At 45.5% G+C, this 15,365-nt stretch overlaps 1 protein-coding gene and 1 long non-coding RNA gene across 4 annotated transcripts in view; one reads left to right on the top strand and one right to left on the bottom strand.

Moving 5' to 3' along the window:
- Nucleotides 1-15,365, top strand: part of LOC147727877 (tyrosine-protein phosphatase non-receptor type 9-like) — a 1,887,882-nt gene that overhangs the window by 513,271 nt on the left and 1,359,246 nt on the right. The gene's annotated exons all lie outside the window — the stretch shown is intronic.
- On the bottom strand, nucleotides 10,451-11,558 carry LOC147727881 (uncharacterized). Its single transcript, XR_015309522.1, has 5 exons — nucleotides 11,502-11,558; nucleotides 11,300-11,415; nucleotides 11,147-11,216; nucleotides 10,997-11,066; nucleotides 10,451-10,906 (listed from the first exon to the last, which is right to left on the bottom strand). It is a non-coding gene; the product is annotated as an uncharacterized LOC147727881 (long non-coding RNA).

The following is a 15,365-nucleotide window of genomic DNA, read 5'->3' as shown; positions in this document are numbered from 1 at the left end:
ACAGCATGTCTGCGTGCCGCGGGCTTGCCAAAGGCTCGCCTAAGTAAAGCCTGTCTGTGCCCAGACCACGCTCAGCGCCAGCCCTCCTGCCGGTTTCATCTCCCGCCAGGTTAGACGCACTCGCTATTCACTGGATGAGCTGTATGCTCTCAAACATCAGGTAAGACTTGCACAGGCCCCATGCTGATGTCATCAGATACCGCATCAGAGAATGTTTGCCCAGTTTGAAATTTTTCTCTGACTGGCTCTAGGATTGCCACACTCCACTCTCAAATCTAAATGCTACAAGTCTGCTCTAACCAGGGTAATCAGTAGCACGATTAGTAATGGTCGGTTTTTGATTAATAGCGCATCAGACTTGGCGGACATCTTGGACGCTCAAGCATTGAACCTGGCTTTTATTACTGAGACATGGGCAGACCCCTCATCTGACCCGGATCGATTACTGCAACTCCCCTCGGTTTTTCCACATTTAGACCAAACTCTATAGGGAAAAAGGGTGGTGGGTTAGCAATTATCTATAGGGATCGTCTTTAGAACTTATTTGAGCCTCTACCGGCCACATCTGAATTTGAAGCACTTGCATACAAAATTGCTCTCTCCAATCACTACTCTTTTAATGGGGTTCTTATTTATCGACCCCTGAGCCCAGGACAGCTTCCTTAAACAATAACTCTTCGCTCTGGATAGCAAAGCCAATTCCACTGATTGTACCATCATTGGGGATTTCTTCATTTTTCATTAGCATTTTATAAGTACGATACATAAATAACCTAAAACAGTAGCTAACATTATATATTATCAGATATATAAATTATTATATAAGCTATACATAAGATAATTGATACATTAATGGAAATATAAATAGAAAATAAAGATCCAAGTGTGAGACAATACAGAGAATACTTAAGATAAATACATTTACAAAATTCAAATGAAGGATTAAAATAGTAAAAAGCTGAGTAATAAAATCCAGGAGTCAAATACAGAACTGTTTATGATTGTTGAGTTAATAAATTCTTACGTTATTGCAATGATTAAACGTGTTAAATTACATTTTAGCACATATTAAGATGATAAATAGAAGAATTCAATATAAATATACCAACAACATTATAACAGTGTGATAGAATAGTTTTTAAAATGTCTTGCCCGCTTAGAAAACTATGCAGTTACAAGACATAAATTGAATCCCTCACATTACTTAAGTATATTATTGCTATCCATGTAAGAATAACTAGAAGAAATAAGATATAAAGACATCAGCATAATACAGGACCAGAGAAGAGTAAAGAGAAATTAGCATGAATACATTAATTAATTTGTTAAAGTATTTAGCAAAGGATTTGCAATGGTATTTACTACAGAAACATCATCTGTTTGTAGGAAAGGAGCCCATACTTGACTGAAGAGATCAGTTAGGTCAATCAGATTATAAATTACTCTTTCACATGAGGCAGTTTGTATTGTGTCTATCAACCAGGACTCCTGAGATGGCGGTGTTGGAGATTTTCATTGTCTTAGTATACATATTTTAGCTGTGGCTGATGCAATATGTAAAAGACGACATTGGGGATTAGAAAGATGTTGAGAATTTCTTGAGTCATGCAGGAGAATGGTACATGGTGTTAATGGTAAGGATAAAGGAGGGATTTACATTTTTATCTTGAAAACCTAGCAGACAAAGACATTATTGATCTCCTAGACTCATGAACTATTCTTTGACTTACCCAGCTAGTGGAGTCTCCAACACACTCAGCTGGCCACTCATTAGATGGATCTTTTCAAACAATACCCTTTCTTCAAGTCACTAGTAATCTTCCACTCCTTTGGTCAGACAATAGCGCAGTGATGTTTCAATTAAACCTGGAAGCTATTGATCCTATAGTTCCTTCTCAGATGGTGGATTCTACAAGCCGACCTTGGCATAACATTACCCCGGAACTACTTTCCACACATCTTTGACTTTCTACTCCTGAAAATACACAGATTTAGATGCAGCAACAGTGTTATACCATCAGTGGGTCGATTCCAGCATCAAGGTACTTGACCCACTTAAAAATAACAAAAACAAATTATCCCCTTCTGAACCTTAGTTCGATGAGAACCTCAGAGTTCATAAACAAGCATGTAGAAGTTATTAAACAAAATGGAGCATCAAGTATAATCCCTTTGACAAAACTTCCTATAAGTTGGCCATTCGGACACACAAGGATATGTTGTTTAAAGCATAACCCAGCTACTATGTCAATAAAATAAAATGCTCCATGAACATTCTTAAGGAGCTCTTTGCCACTGTTGTTAAGTTGAGCAATCTTCCAGAACCTAAAAATGTGATGTTCAACCAATTTTTTTTGTAACAAGTTAGCAACTTTTTTTAAAAACAAGAATGAATTGATCTACAATATATATTTGAATAATTACCCCTCCTTTTCTACATCGAATGAGAAGCACACAGGCATTGATTCCGTATGAGCTGTTACTGCCCTCCTAGAGTTTACTGATATAGCAGAAACACACATTTGTTCCCCACTCAGCTACACAGGAGAAGGGTTCCCTTGTTGGAGATACTTTATTTCTTTTTTGTCAACCTTTATTGACCGCATGAAAAACAGAACACAACTGGATGCATACATCCTATCGAGCCGGGCACAGCATTATGCAATCTGCAATGTAAAGGGTAATTGGGAAGATGTAAACACAGCGAACCGCCTACAACCGATTGGGCTGGCCGCGCCAGGTAGGCAGTCATATCAGGCAGTGGTCAATTCAGGTCTCCAAAAACGTAACAAAACGCCCCATGCCCCCACCCCTTACACACCTATGAGTCACACTGAAGCCACGACTATCTCCTACTAACTCATGTCAGTTGCCTGACAGGTTCCACTCATTCAACCACAACAAAGGTCACTATCCAAGGTATAGTGTCTCTCATCCCCCTACTCCCCAAAGGATGCATGTGATCCCGCATCCACTGATTCCCCAACCTCCGCAAGATCCTCCCCATCCCTCCCCTCAGTCTCGACCCGTTCCAGGCATTGCTCTGTTTCCCCAGTATCTGTATGTACAAGAAGGCATGCCTGAAGAGGGCCCCAAATATCTTTAGGCCGTGACGATGGTGGCGTAAGCTCAGGATATGTATGCAGCTGTTCCTGGCAGTGTACAAGGTCATGAAGCCAATCTTTAAATTTAGGGGCACTGCCGCGCCCCCAACGGCAAGCTATATGCCGCTTCGCCAACAGGAAGACAAGGGAGGCGAACCGGCGCACCGTGGCCGAAATTTGTTCCGTATAGCCCAAAAGAGCAGTGAGGGGGTCGCCCGGCACCTGTATTTCAACCATGTCAGTCAGCGCCTGCAGCACCTCCCTCCAATATTCCCTAACAGGCGGGCAGCCCCAGGCTAAGTGACCAAAATCAGCCTCCCCAGCACTTCATCTATCACAATGGGCAGTATCTCGCAAACGCAGCCGGTGTAACCAGGCAGGCGAATAGTATAATCGGTTAAGGTATTTATAATGTATCAGACGTAATCGGCTGAGATGACCCCTGTTTGACGACAGCAATAGGCCCACTGTTCCTCCGTGATGGGGGTGCTCAACTCCTCCTCCCATCGCCCTTTAGCCGGAGCAGGGTCCCTCTCCCGTTCCTTTTGTGTGGAGCGGTATAATCGCGATAGCACGTGCTCAGGGGGAGTTTGTTGCAAAAGATTATGCAGAGGAATTATTACAGGATGTTCCGACGGGAAGTCTTGTGTCAAAGATCGTACGTCTTGCCTAATCCTCTCATAGTAAAAACGCTCCAAAGGGGTGGGGACCAAAAAACGCCTCACTAGTTTTAAACTTCCCGTGTTGGTATAATTGGCCCCAAGTGAGACAGGATAGGTTTCGCAGCATGCGTCTGCACCCTCCCTCCGTAGTGACTGGAATATCATGCCTCCGCTGCAAAAGCACCAGCGGCGAATAGAGAAGAGGACACTTAACAGTTTGCGCGAGATCGCGCCAGGCGCTAGTTGTGCATTGGACAGTGGTAATCGCCAAGTGTCTAGGTACTGTAGGTGTGCTAAGATATGCTGTACACAGTGTGGGTGACCTGTATCCATCCTCGATGGCCAGGTGGGGCATGTATGGGGGAGGGAGGAGCCAATATGCAGCAAAGTGGGCCTGAGCGCAAACAAAATACAAATCTATATCCGGGACCTCGAATCCTCAATCTTCAAAGGGCCTAGTCAGAATTTCCCACACCAATCTGGGCTGCTCCACCCCCCCCATGCCAGCTTAATTAGTTGTGTCTTGACGCAGTTAAAAAAATATCTACTTGGAGCATACGGGATGTTAGTAAATAAATAAAGGAGTTTAAGTAGAAGTATCATTTTGATCAACGACACTCCCTAGCCGCCATGGAAAGAGGCATCGAAATCCACCCCGAGATCTTATCTGTGATAATATCCAATTTGCTGCCATAGTTGGAGCGCATCAACTCCTCCCGACATCTAGAGACCCGAATACCAAGATAAGTAACAGTGTCACCACACCATTTCAAAGGATAATCAGGCATAAATTCCCTTGTGGAGTCTGTAAGAGGAAAAATTTGAGATTTCTCCCAATTTAAATTTACTCCTGATAACTGGCCAAATAAGACGAGCAGCCGAAGAATGGGGTTAAGGCTGACCGCAGGATCTCGCAGGTAGAGTGTTAAACCGTCCGCATATAAGGAGATTAAGATTTGCCTCTCTGGGTACATCAATGCATAATATCGATGGTGTTGTCGGATTTTCGCCTCCAAGGGTTCGAGAGCTATCGCGAAGAGTAGCAGCGACAAGGGGCATCCCTGCCAGGTGCCCCGTGTGATGGAGAAGGGCGCCGACTGAATATCATTCACCACTACTCTAGCTCGCACCCCCGAGTAGAGCAAAGTGATCCACTCGAGAAAGGGGGTTGGAAAGCCTATACGTTGCAGAACGAAGGCTAGATAATCCCACTCCAGGGAATCAAATGCCTTAGTGGCATCGAGAAATATCGCAGCAGCATTGACGTTTATGTCATGAAGAAGTACAAACAGTGTCCGCAAGTTGTGAGATGTGCCACGAGTGGGCACAAAGCCAGACTGATCCGGAAGCACCAGTGCCGTCATAAGGAGACTAATGCGATTAGCTATGAGCTTGGCCAGGATTTTTGCATCAACATTTATTAAAGAGAGAGGTCTATACGAGTCTTAGGATTTAGGCGATTTACCCGGCTTAGGTATGGAAATAATATGAGCCTCAAGCATAGAGGGGGGAAGAATGCCGCACTCCCGAGCCTCTTCAAACACGTGCCATTGCATCGGGATGATGAAGTGATGGAAGGTTTTATAAAATTCAGCCGGGAGGCCATCCGTGCCCGGGGCCTTCCCAGATTGGAGCTGCATTATGGCGGTTATGATTTTGTCGTCCTCGTGATGACGCAAGAGAAATAACCGCTGCCCATCCCCCAGCCAGGCTATCGCCGTATCCGCAAAAAAGGGGAAAAAGTCTATTGGCTGGGCTCTATGAGTTTTATACAATCGTTTGGAGAACCCACTAAAAGTCTCCACAATCTCAGTCGTGTCAGTATGCATTTGCCCATCCTCCCCCTCAATTTCCAGTACCTTATTCGAGAATCGCAAGGACCGGACCAAGGTCGCCAGCATCTTCCCAGGTCGATCTCCCTCACCGTATTGCCGTCCCCTATAATATTTTCCCCTGTGATGGCATTCTCTCTCCTCCGTCTCCTGATATTCATCAAGAAAGCTGCGTAGCTTAGGCTGCAACGCAGGAGTGGGATCTCGCCACTCCTCCGCCTCTATATGCCCAAGCTCCCCTTCCAGTCAGCGCAAGGTAGAACGTATATCCTGCAAAACCCCGCCACTCTTTGCAATGCATATGCCTCTCACAGTAACCTTAAAGGCATCCCACAGCGTGGAGTAACACTCCACCGAGCCCTCGTTCCTAGTAAAGAAATCAGTGATTTCCTGCTCTAGTTCCTGTTTGAACACTGAGTCTAACAAGGAGAGTGGATTGAAGCGCCTAAACTGAAATGGAGAAACAGTCTGTGGAAGTGCCACTGTGACTAAAACCGGAGAGTGGTCCGAATAGGTCCTAGGGAGATGGGAGGAATGTGTCACCCACGGGGCAAGGCCCTTAGTAATAATACATGCGTCTATTCTTGACCATGATGCTCGAGCCGAGGTGTAGCAGGTACCCTCCCGCCTACTTGGTGCATGTGCCGCCAGATGTAAACTAGGTCGTACTCCTCTAAGAGTACTTTGAGAGTGGCTTGGGAACGGGAGTAGTGGTGTGGTTGCGGGTGGGAGCGGTCCAGCCCAGGAGCAACAGTCACATTGAAATTCCCCCCCCCCCCCCCAATAAATGCATTGACCCAATCTCCAGAATCTTTCCCCAAAGCACACGTAAAAACTCCAGATCATCCATGTTGGGTCCATAACAGGACACAAGGGTGAAGGTCTGGTTAGCTATCCTGCCCAAAAGAATGAAATACCGGCCCTGCCTATCCATCACATTCCCCAGCGGGGTGTATGGGAGGGACTATCTCACCAGTATGCACGTGCCACGAGCATACGAGGAGTAAGAGGAGAAACACGTATGACTTGCCCATCGAGCAGCAAATGTGGGGGGATCAGTTGGACTAAAATGCGTCTCTTGCAGCACAGCACAGTGTATATTGTGCCTATCTAGATATGATAGTATATGTCTGCGCTTACGAGCTTCCCCATCTCACGTACATTCCAGGTAAGAAAACGGTAGACATGGGGAGCTGAGCGTTCAACCATTGCAACCCCTAGGGTAATTCATTTTCCCTGAGTGGGTGAAGGCAACTCGAGAAATGAAGCGCAATGGAAACCTGTCATGAAAGTCAGTGGCCTGTAACATGCTACAACCCCCTCCAATATATGAAAATCCATACAACTCTTCTCCACCCTCCTCCCACATCAGGAGCCCAAACTTGCCGTGGCCCACAACCCTCCCTCCCCCTTCCCTCAATTTCCGGTTCCCAACAGGGGAAAACATCTGAACCAGTACCGCAACTTGCGGGGAAAGAAGTTATATCAATAAGGGGTCACCTGTGAGGTGGAGTCCAGAGGGCGACCAGGGTCCATCCTCGCTACAGTGAGGGCGCTCAGATAGTTGCGTTTATGGTCATCACAAAATTCTAATGTATGCCAATAACAGTGCCATACAGGTCTGTTCTGTAGGCGGCAGCAGGGACGAAATATACTTGTCCATAGCACCGCAGGGGGGCAGGAGGGTAGAGGGACCTCCTAGTTATTACCAAAACATTTGTCATTGCAAAGGCTTCCACGACATTGTCCAACAAACCAGTGCATGCACAGCAGGCTCCCCTCTCTCTGTGAGGGGGGAGGTCCCCTCCTACCCCACCCCACCTCCAAAATAGAAAAGCCCCACTCACCTACATCACAAAACAGAACCATCTGGAGTGTAGTCACATCAGTGAGCGAAGACAGCTAGCTTGCCATCATTCCTCATCCGAAGTGCCGCCACCAACCGCAGGGCCACAAGGCGGCGAGGCCTGCCCTACCGCCGGCCCCGGCAAGATCTTCAGGAAATTCTGCGCCAGCTGCGGAGTGTTAAAGAAATGTTGCTTGTGTTGGTAAGTCACCTTCAACTTTGCGGGGAAGAGCATCACGTATGGAATGTTCAGTTGCTGTAGTTTCTTTTTCACTGGTAAGAATTTCCTTCTCTGTTCCTAGACAGCCATGGTGAAATCCGGATATATCAAGATGTCCATCCCCTCATGGCGGAGATATCCTTTCTCCCTGGACAGGCGAAGAGCCACATCATGGTCCCGGTAATTGAGCAGGCGGGCGATTATCGGGCGCGGTGTAGCCCCAGGCACTGGGCGAGCCGTCAGTGAGCAATGAGCTCTCTCTAACACCAACACTGATGAGAAGGCCTCTCTTCCAAAGAGCGCAATGAGAAGACGTTCCACATAGTCTTTCATTCTCCCAGTTGAGGTTGATTCCGAAACTCCCAAAATGCGAAGGTTGTTCCTTCGAGAACGGGACTCGAGGTCCTCGTTTTTGGCCGCAATCACCCGCAGAACCCTCTCCATTTCCAGCGTACAGGACGTAGTTGTGGTGGAAGTGTCTTCGAGATCAGAGAATCTCCGCTCCGTCTTCGTCAGCCGCTCCTCATGTTTATCCACTCTATGCTAAACGCGCAGACATGGAGTCCATCTTGTATTCAATAGAGGTCAGACTAGATTGCATGGTCAGCAGCAGGTCCCTCGGGTCAGCAGTCGGGGGCGCCTGAGTCTCCGCTGGCTTCTCAGGATCCACATGCGATCGCGTGCTCTTCCTCGCCTCAAAGTTAAGCTTCGGTTGGCGGCCATCTAACTTTCCCGTGGTGGCAGTCAGTGCAGGCCCGCTAACAGTAACCATTCACCCGCGCAATGCCCAGACCAAGTAGCCAGGAAGAGCTCCGCCGCACCGCAACTCCCACCCTCGATGCTCAGAGCTCTCATACAATGGGCCCACCTCAGGATGTCCACTGGACAAGAAGCTGGAGCCGCCACGCTCTGTACTTCAATATGAGCAAGGGAGGGGCCAAGATTATTCCTCCAAAAATGTCTGTAGGGTCCTTTTCTCTCTTCTAGTATGTACACGTGGACCCCCACACCAACAGCCCACAGGCGTTCCAGACGTATTTTCAGGTGGTTTCCCAGGCCAGGGGGTACCTCCTCTCAGATCGCACACTCAAGGAACCACGAGGCCTGCCTACAACAATGCACTCCCTGCTCTTTCATCTGCCTTCCGAAATGGCAGTTTTACATATGTATGTCTCCAGAGCAGGGTCTATTTCTGCATCGGCTGCGCGCCTGAGTCAATAGCCTTATTTGGTTTTATCTTGAGGGCCTGCTAAATAACTTCCACCAATTATCTCTTTCAGTACCTATCCTTACAGGACTACATCGCGGCTCACACCAGCCACTCAAGCAGGCCAAAGAGACAGAGTCAGTCCAGCAATCGAGCCGCCTTTCCCCAAGACAGTCACAACTCCGTGAAACGCCGCCGCAGCGCAGCCCGCACCTCCTCAACGGCATGCACACAGTCCCAGCCAACCCGACAAAGGCTCTGCCCGCCCGTCACCTTCAGGGCCGTACCACCTCTCCCGGGACGGGGCCTGCACAGTTTCTCACGTCCCTTGCTCATCGTGCCACAACTTCTCCGCTGATAAGCCGGCTCACAGAGCTGCAGCGCACCACCGGATCCAGGCAGTCACCGGAGCCTGCAGGCGGGGGCCGCTCACTCCCGCACCATCTAGACAGCTTCAGCAGGCACACGCTATTAGCCCCGCACTCCAGGCCAAGTCAGTCGCAAGGGAGGGCAAACGAGCATTCCACAGCTCTCCGGCCCCTGATCCAGGCCGCTCCTGCAGCTCCGCAGATACTCCTCCGGCGCCAATCAGGCCCCAGAAACGCGGCCGCCTCGCCAAACGATCAGGCTGTCGGCCTAGTCAGGGGCGATCCAGTTCAGCCTCTCCACCGCCACCGGGCCCCCAAGCGAACGGAAGCCTCAGCACTCCCAGTCTCCTCCAGGTAGGACTCAGCGAACTCCGTGTCCGCTGGCCAAGATCTCAGCGTCGCCATGTTGGTTTCAAGCCATCCAGCCAGCAACACCGGTCATCACCGCACAGACAGGTACCTGCAAATTGCTCACTGTTAACTCTATATGTATATGTCGTCAGCTCAAAGGTTGTCTGTCATGCGCTCCCAAACTCCAGATGACCAGGATAAAAGGCGGATTTTCCCCCCGAGCTGCAAGAGCCTCACAGCAGTGCGGCTACCTTGCTTGGCGCCCTCTAGCCCCCCCCCCCCCTGTTGGAGATACTTTTCTATTGCCTTTTAATCCTCTTTCAGAAGAGCTGGCTCAAGCACTATTTAGCCAGATTAGATCTGGCTCTTCCCTTGTCCATTGTTCTCTCAGAGTTCCTCAGATAGCATCCAATGTCACCTTTAGGCACCTTATGGACATCTTTAACAGGATGTTTACTTTGGGCTTTTTTCCAAAGGAATAGAATGGAAGGGGGCCTCTATCCTGCCTCTTCTAAAAAAACAAAAAACTAATTTAAACACATTTAGACACCAGTAATCCGAACAATTAAAGGGCCAACTCACGCCTTCCCTTTCTTTCAAAGATTGTGGAGAAGGCCTTTAACTCTAAGGTCTCACTTTTTATTAAAAACAATGAGCTTTTGGATCACACCCAATTCGGCTTCAGAAATCAACATAGTACAGAATTATCACTGAATACTGCCTCAGAAGAAATAAGACGAACTCTTGACGCTAGTGAAAATGCTGCCTTAATTTTGTTAGCTAAGTACACAGATTGCCAGCCACACACTTACTTAAATCCTCTATTTTTGAGGGAACAAACCATAAGAGACTTCCTGGTTCGTACGGGTATATCACTCAAACCCTTTTATTATTTATTTGTTTTTTGTCTTTTTTTAAGTATTGATGTATGAAAGGGACACCTTATCGTTTTGTACACCTTATATACAATTATTTACAATTCGCGATTATTTACAACACAAACACATACACATAACTAGTTGTATTATACAAAGTGAATTGCTCTGATATATATACACTCAAATATTCATACTACGAAGAAAAAATCATCCGTAATTCCATAAAGACCAGAGTCAAAAGTATAAACTTGATGACAATCATAAATCAATGAACTACAGTTGAATGTAGGCAATTCAAAAAAAGGAAAAATAGACTTCAAATTAATTCATTCAGTCCATTCAACCAATAAATGGCTAATCTTTTTACGCCAACGCGTTTCGAATCCGGTATGTCAACTCTACGGATTCTCATCAGGGCTCTGTCTTAATACGGGATATCTGCAAGTGTATAAAATAAAACTTGTTTTAGCTACATTTCTGACAGTTGTTTAGCTTCCAACTACATTTAACTCAGATTCCTCACATTACCTGTTGAACCAGCAGCCGCCGGTCAAGGGTAGGGTATTAGTTCTGACTGAGTTTCTTTTCTTTTCGGGATCTAAAAACAAACGCAGGTATCATGACCTGTTCTTGCTCACTTTCTAAGACCAGAATGGGGCACATATGTTATCAACATACCTTACTGGATCATGCTCGTGATCCTACGTTTCCACCAAATGGGAGTTAATTTTCAGTCTTGTATTACAGCCTGAAAATAATGAGAATAACGTTTTACGCGCTTTTTATGCACAGACAGAGAGAATATGGCACTCGTTGCTCTACTCGGCATACCTGCTCTGAGGGATTCCTCGCTTGGGCTGTTCGTGTTCTAATCGGTTGCAGCGGTAAACGCTTTCTAACCATGTAGCACCGCTTTCCTCAGTCCTTATTATTTGCGCTCGCTTTCCCTAGAGGAAATAACAGCGTTTTATTAGGTTTCTGGGGCTACTGCAATATTGGTGGCAAATCAGACCCATGTTAGCTCTAGACTTACTTGAACAAGCTGTGACTCGGCATCTAGCTCTCATTCACTTAGTTTGGCAGCCATGTTGTAACATGGTTTTGGACCTACTTATAGCTACTTGCTTGGCGGCCATCTTAGAGTGGGGTCGCTAGAGAAAGCTCTCATTCACTTAGTTTGGCAGCCATGTTGTAACATGGTTTTGGACCTACTTATAGCTACTTGCTTGGCGGCCATCTTAGAGTGGGGTCGCTAGAGAAGGCTATCATTTAGATGTGAAAAAAGGTGAATTTAAACCACATATGAAAACATACGCGCAATTACCATCGACCCTTTCTTTTGGAGGCACTATACTAGATAAAGCTCACACTCTAGATATTTCAGAAAGCGAGTTGAGCCCGCTGAGTGCGCTATTAAACTTAAGTTTAAGGTAGGCCTCTTTTTTTAGTAGAAGTTTATCATGGTCAATGGGTCTAGACTGTTGCAGAACATATAGAATTGACCACTTTAAGTCATTCTCAGTGTGTTTATTTTCAATGCAATGCTCCACCATAGCACTTTATTCTTGATTCTAGACTTATGTTGCGTTATGCGCATATTCACTTGTTGTGTTGTCTTGCCTATGTAAATCTTATTACATGGGCAGATGACTACATACACAACATTTCCCTTCCACAGTAGTCCCACAGGCCACGCATGTCCCACATTAATGATGTCCCTCAATGGGTTTCATTCCCCATTGAGACAATAGGTCACTCTTAGGTTTGCGTAATGCTATCTCGGCTCGGACAAGATGTTGTCCGATGCTCCTGTTCTTACGATACGCGAAAAGAGGACGGGGAAATGGACAGTCCAGGTTTTCTAGTAAGTGCCAATTTTTTAACACGGTTTGTCTGAATTTGTTTGTGTCATGCCCAAATGTGGTGACACAGACCATCCGGTCTAGTTCAGCCTTTGATTTTGTTTGTAGCAAACATTTGCGCGGTGTACATCGTGCCCGCTTGAATGAGTTTTTTAACAGTTTTTTCGGATAACCACGGCTTTCCATTTCGTGACAGAATGTGTCAGCGTGTCTTTCATACTCTGACAACTCCGTGCAGTTTCTCCTGATACGGAGCAGTTGGCCATAGGGCAAGTTAGCCTTCAAGTTCCTGGGGTGGTCACTTTGGTGGTGCAGTATTGTGTTTTTATCAGTCTGCTTCTTGTACAAAGAGGAGACCAACTTCCCGTTTGAACATGTGATTTCCACATCCAGGAACGTCATTCTTGTGTCACTGATCTCAATAGAAAATTTAATGTCTGGATGTTTGGAATTAAGCCATCCATGAAATTTCATCAACTCCGTGTGGCTCCCCTGCCACAGGAGCCACACGTCGTCGATATATCGTAGCCATTGCTTAATGTGACTGCAATATGGGTTATCCTTTTCAATAAATTTCTTCTCATATTCTGCCATATACAATATGGCCATCTCAGGAGCATAAGGGCATCCCATAGCAGTCCCTTTGGTCTGCATAAAGAACTGCTCATTGAATCGGAAGTAATTTTTGCTCAACGCTATTTCTGCCAATTTGAGAATAAAGCTGGTAGGGACTCGATGTGGTCTTGCACGAGCCTCTAAATAAAGCTCAATTACTTCCAATGCCTCTCCCTGGGGTATTTGGGTATAAAGGGACGTGACGTCCATTGTCACAAGCAATTGTGATGCAGGATTAAAATCAGTCCCTTCTACTTTGACGAGGAAATCCATTGTGTCTCTGAGATATGATTTAACAGAGCTAACAAAGGGCTTCAAGAAAAAATCAACATATTTCGCAAGTGGTTCCAGGCAGGAATCGCACCCAGAAACAATGGGTCGTCCTGGCGGCTCATTAAGACTTTTATGGATCTTGGGGAGGAAGTACAGGATTGGAGTCCTGGGATATTTTTTGATTAAAAATTCACCTTCTCTCACACCAACATAGCCTTCATCTAACCTTATTTTAACAGTATCTGCTATCAGTCCCTGAATGTTTTTGACCGGATCTTCCTGTAGGGTTCTATACCAAACAGTGTTGCTCACCTGTGTATTGGCTTCAGCAAGATATTGTTCTCTTGGCCAAAGGACTACAGCTCCGCCTTTGTCGGTCTGTTTCACAATTATCGACGTATCATTCCTCAAGTCATGTAGTGCACTTCTCTGTCCTTTACTCATATTCTGTTGGAAATATTTTTTATTTCTCTCTAGTTTGTCAATTGAGGAAAGCATGATTTGTTCGAAGGCATAAACCTGTTTAGGAATTTTTTGACTAGGTATGAAGGTCGATTTATTACGTAACCCTGTAGTTTCTTTTTCTATCATAGGTGGCTGATTGGCAAAAAAGGCCCTCAGTCGAATTTTGCGACAAAATTCTATGGTCTTTAACTTCATTTGGGTAAAGTCTGTTTGTTGACGAGGTACAAATTTTAGTCCAAGATTTAGTACGGATTCCTCATCTTTTGTGAGTGTTTTGTCTGATAGATTGACTATTGTGGATGGCGCCTTTATGATTTGTAAAAATTCCTCCTTGTCCGCATCCCCCATGGCACCTTGAATCTGTTTTTTCCTTGCTGGTCCTTCTCTAAAAAAGACACCTGCTTTTTATTTTGGTTTCCTCGCGTATCAGAGCCCGATGAGTCTGATCATGATGAGGTTTCGGAAAAGGTTTTAAACCTATATCGGGACCTCCCCTGATAATTACGCAATGCTCCCCTTGACTCAGGCTGAGTATAGTACTCGTCCTTCAGAAATGGATATGCTTTCTCGAGCGTGAATGCCTTAGAGTCTCTCTCGTATTGTGCTATTTTATTATTCAGTGTGTTATCTTTAAATGTAGAAATTTCTTTGTCTATATTTTCTAATATTTCAAATTTATTTTTAACATTTTTATAAAAACAATTCAATAAAGAAAAAGAAAGACTGCAGATTGCAGTGAAAAAAAGGGGGTGCTCAAGTGAATTGAAAAGGGAAAGGTAATTTGAGAGAACAAGGTTCAAATTCTATGTACAACTAAAATGACAATTATTCTAGTGGAACAAAACACAGAAGCCTACCCACACAGTTTTTCATTACTGGGTTGTACAAGGGAAGGGGGCAAGGTTGTAAAGGTCTAGGCCCCAAAACATGGGGGTATGATCGTCAACGTTTCGACCCTAGCGCAATAAGGGGAATTTTGACACCTCTGCTGCGGTTCTTCTTCGGGACTGGACGGGGGGAGGGGTGGGACCTGAAAATGAATCAAAATTATTATAAAATTGACTCAGTCAGCCTAAGTAATTAACGAAACTAAATAAATTAGGTCAATGGTAGGGTACTTTACCAAAGATGAAAGAAGCAGGTCGCGTTCCGACAGTAAATGAATCAAAGCCACCTAAAGGACACAAATTAAAAAGACTGGCTCAGTGCCCATATCCAGAAGGCACAATAATACATACCCTGTCACTCACTATTGACAGGCCATTAGATGAACACTCACCCGTTAATAGTATGTTCAGTGTTTGTCCAATAATTTCCTCATAGTGAATATTTCATTTTAAAAGAGGAAGGGAATTCCAATGTTCCTCTAAACAAAAAAGGGGGGAAAACAGGACTAAGTACAAAAAATATAGCGAGTAAGTGCAAGGTATTATAGAAGTTCAAGGACTTCACTTACCCACTCTATTAGCCAAAACAGGAGCAGGAGTCACAAGAAGGCGGTGCTGTAATATGAGCCCCAACGTCCTGTCGCGAGAAAATGACCCTCTTAGGGAAAGCGTGTACCTTACAACTCCATGAACAACAATATTATATATCGCCCATAGAAGTCCATGAGCAATAATTGCCCCGTAATGCTCCATTTGTATAAATACCTGTTGAGGGGTCAATGATTCCTAAATCCG

Source organism: Lissotriton vulgaris, chromosome 3_1 (assembly GCF_964263255.1).
Source record: "Lissotriton vulgaris chromosome 3_1, aLisVul1.2, whole genome shotgun sequence".
Lineage (NCBI taxonomy): Eukaryota > Metazoa > Chordata > Amphibia > Caudata > Salamandridae > Lissotriton > Lissotriton vulgaris.
The sequence above is the reverse complement of the archived record's forward strand: the minus strand, read 5'-3'. Positions and strand labels throughout refer to the sequence as shown.